The sequence below is a fragment of the Carassius auratus genome, chromosome 1 (assembly GCF_003368295.1).
Source record: "Carassius auratus strain Wakin chromosome 1, ASM336829v1, whole genome shotgun sequence".
In the NCBI taxonomy this organism is placed as follows: domain Eukaryota; kingdom Metazoa; phylum Chordata; class Actinopteri; order Cypriniformes; family Cyprinidae; genus Carassius; species Carassius auratus.
In genome coordinates, this window is record NC_039243.1 from 22100040 (window position 1) to 22104056 (window position 4017).

At 42.9% G+C, this 4017-nt stretch overlaps 1 long non-coding RNA gene across 1 annotated transcript; it reads right to left on the reverse strand.

Annotated features, from left to right (window-relative positions):
- Nucleotides 1–1332: 1332 nt before the first annotated feature.
- On the reverse strand, nucleotides 1333–3033 carry LOC113050945 (uncharacterized). Its single transcript, XR_003276876.1, has 3 exons — nucleotides 2512–3033; nucleotides 1935–2259; nucleotides 1333–1554 (listed from the first exon to the last, which is right to left on the reverse strand). It is a non-coding gene; the product is annotated as an uncharacterized LOC113050945 (long non-coding RNA).
- Between the last annotated feature and the right edge of the window lie 984 nt (nucleotides 3034–4017).

Below are 4017 nucleotides of genomic sequence, written 5' to 3' on the forward strand. Positions count from 1 at the left end.
GGTTCTGAATGAGGAACTCACCAGAGGGGAATAGCGCACGCATCCAGTCCGCGGAGTGGAATGGCGCAGCAAGCGGATTGACACCGAGCAGGTCCTTACTGGCCCGAAGGGGCGAGTACCCGGGAGGACACGGGCTCTACACGGAGATTATAAAATCTCGCGAATGTGTTAGGTGTCGCCCAGCCCGCAGCTCTACAGATGTCTGCTAGCGAGGCACCATGCGCCAGCGCCTAGGAGGAAGCTACGCTCCTAGTTGAGTGAGCTCTCACCCCTAGGGGGCATGGCAGGTCTCTAGCCTGATAAGCCAGGACAATAGCATCCACTATCCAGTGGGATAACCTCTGCTTGGAAACAGCCTTTCCCTTCTGCTGGCCTCCGTAACAGACAAAGAGCTGGTCTGAGGTCATAAGGCACCGAGTTCTGTCCACGTAGGTGCAGAACGCACGTACTGGACAGAACAGTGCCAGGGCTGGGTCTGCCTCCTCCAGGGGCAGCGCTTGCAAGTTCACCACCTGATCCCTAAAAGGAGTGGTGGGAACTTTGGGCACGTACCCAGGCCGGGGTCTCAAGATAACGTGAGAGTTAGCCGGCCCGAATTCCAGGCACGCTTCGTCAACTGAAAATGCCTGCAGGTCCCCGACCCTCTTCACCGAAGCCAAAGCCATCAGGAGCGCAGTTTTCAAATATAAAAACTTTAGCCCTACTGAGAGCAAGGGTTCGAAGGGAGCGCTCTGCAGTAGAGGATCACACGGGAGTGGATTTTCACTCCTGTCCCGTCCCACTCCCATAGAAATAAATCTTCTCCCGTCCCACTCCCAGACCAAAGTTTAAAAAATAATCCCATCCCATCCCGCTCCTGGTAAATTGACTCCCACTCCCATCCCGCTCCTGTTTAAACTGACTCCCGCTCCTGTACCGCTCCCATATATTTTTTTCTTCAACTAGTGTTTAGTTCATACATAGAATTTGATTTAATCTGCTCTCCATCCTGTTTTGGACCAGCTGCTGAGCCCGTTTCTAGATTTTCTCCAGAAAATGGAATACAGCAAATAAAAGAAAAACAGTACATAGTTCACTCCATGTCTACAATAGTTTAATAAACCCAAACAGCACATAAAGCTGCATTTTACTCATTTATTGTTGAGTAAACAATACATTTATAGTTTACATTTATAGTTTTTTTTTAATTACATGTTAACGATTTTCATTAATTATGCTCTGCATAATGAGTCCATCTTAGTTATACATTTTCTGGATTGAGGGTAGAACGCCTCTCCTCTATCAGTCTTCCCGCAACACTGAAGCTACGCTCAGAAGTACTTGTTGCGGGGATAGCTAGCAGCCTCTTGGCAACTGGTACGAGCCCACCTGACATCTCCCGCCAGAAGTCAAGAAGACACTGGAAACGTGTCAACTTAGTGTCACTCATGTATTGCAGCACCAACTGGCGACCATGTGACTCCATATCACCACTGTCCTCCTTCCTCTCCTCCTCTTCTACACAACTTGCAAAGAAGTTATGCACCTCCGTAGCTCCTTGCTCTGGGGGTGGATCTTCGGGAAAAAAGACAGATTATTATAGAACATTGTCATTTACAATCTAGTTCTTTGTAGTCTAACATACTCAATTGTCTAACACACCTATATTAAACATTACCTATAAGGTAATCCTCACACCTGTCCTGTATGTGTGTGTCACTCTAAATAAGTGAAAATAAATTTTGTCATTTGCTCTGCAAATGCTGTTGATGCTAGTGTTATTCACCCTCTTTCAGATTGCTTGACTTTGAATTTCATCTCCACTGCCTGGGCTAACTTCCCTTTCAGCTAGGGGAGGAGGAGCATGACGATACATGCAACATCATTGCACTGTGCTTATGTTTGCTACTTGAATGACCACCAACTAAATTAAAATCAGAAATGTATTGTATTACCTCTTTTACAATCACACTGTCTCCATCCTGGATCGACAAACCCCTCAGTAGAGTAGCCTTGGTCGGGAGGACAAGGTGAAGGGTAGGTGTCTGATCAGTGGAGAGATGCCTGGTAGCCTCATCGAAAGGTTTCAGGAGTTGGATGATGTCTTCAAGAAGTTCGCAGTCTATGTTGTTGAGGTAACGGAGCTCGTTTCGGTGAAGCAAGATGTCATGCAGCCTCCCAGATCTCAGAGCATCATTAACAGATTAGAGCATTGCTAGTCTGGTATTCCACCTCGTCTCCACAGATTGCTTCAGTGACTGGTCCAGTGCTTTTTGCAACCTAAAATATAAAGAGATTGCACAAGAAAAATGGATGTTATGGTGACATAAATTTAAATTCATTGGCCTCTCTTTTGGGAAAACAACATTTATTTAAAAAAAAAGAGATTTATTTAAAATTGAGTAAAAAAAAAAAACAAAGACCTGTGCAGGTATAAGTTACAGTAGCTTCTTTTTATTTATTTCACTTTAATTTCTTTCAAATTATATAAGCAGCTTTACCAGGAAGACATAACATTGTATGCTATTTTACCCTGCTCTTTTGAAGTGTGTGACAAGGGTCTTTGTGTCCTTAAACAGCTTGATGATGTTGCTGTGCACTGGGTTGTCCTCGTCCAAGTGGTCAAATACATGTTTTAAGATTAAGTTGATATTATGGCCAGCACAGGAGAGTCGGACATAATCCTTGAATGCTGCAACCACATTTGAGCCATTATCCGTTACAAAAGCGGTGTCGTTGCTCAGGATGCCAAATTCCTGTGTGAAGTAAAAAACAAAAAAAAAAGATTAAAAAAAGACTAACACAAAAGCTTTGCAAAAAGAAGCCCAGATATAAGAGCATCAAAACAGATTGACTAACGGTCCTGCAACTGAACAGAGAACTTTTCAAAAAATGTTTATAACTATATTAGGACAAAACATACAGCGTTTACACATATGCTTAATGCATATCAGCACAGGAGGACACTAAGATATGAAAATATGAAAACTATTTTTAAAAGTTTGAAAATTTTATGAAACGTTTTCCTTAATCTATTAAAAAAGTAAAACTGCCTCCGACACAGAGAGCAGCAAATGCAGCTGCCTGCAACAAACTGATGTGCAGTACAGTAAGGGACAGTGACACACACATGGCTCCTGTTATATGTATTGATATATTTCTCTTATTGTATAATTTTTCTTGTAAATATGTTTTTTGTTATTGTTGCTGTTGCACTCTGTTCTCATACTTTTCCCAATTTTATCATTAATTAGCAATATTAATTACATATGCCTTGTGGATAAAGATGATCTGATCTGAGAGACAGACAGACCTGAAGGATTCTTTCCACAGTCCTTCTGATGTGGTCACTGGATTTAACACCTTCCATCTCTCTTGTGGCCAGAATCCGGTTTACCATCTTCCAGTCAAGGATGTAATGCACTGTAACAGTGATGTAGTGTGTGTTGGTCCTTTCCTCTGTCCAAAGGTCTGTGGTTACAGCATGGTCTCTAGTCTGCATGAAAGGAAGAATTATATTTTTAATGAGCCACAAAATATCTTACATGTAAAAAAGATTACCAGTTTAGAATATGGAGATATTATGGCGTTTAAAAATTGTAAGGAAAATCTGGTGTGACGTTATAGGGTTTAGAATCTATAGATCACAGACTACTGCATGAGAGGTACAATTTATGTATAAAAATAGTGCAGAGTGACATACCTGACGGAGCTCCTCCATGACCAGCAGTTTTATTTTCTCATACTCCCCTTCTACGTGACGGGAAACTGTGCGTGCTCATGGCAGTATGTCTTCCACCTGCACGTTACTTCCATATTTGGCTCCAATGTCGAGCAGCTCCTGTGCTACATTGGTAAAGCCTTTCCCCTCTACCACAGCAAAGGGTCGGAGATCTTGGCTGCACATGCGAGCAATTTTGTCGGTCAGACGAGACTTGACACCTGACGGCAATTTTCGCTTGATGAACGAAGCGATGCTTGGCTGATTCTTTGCCGAATTTGCCTTGCAAGTGTGCCTCTTCAGACCGCTCGTCCCTG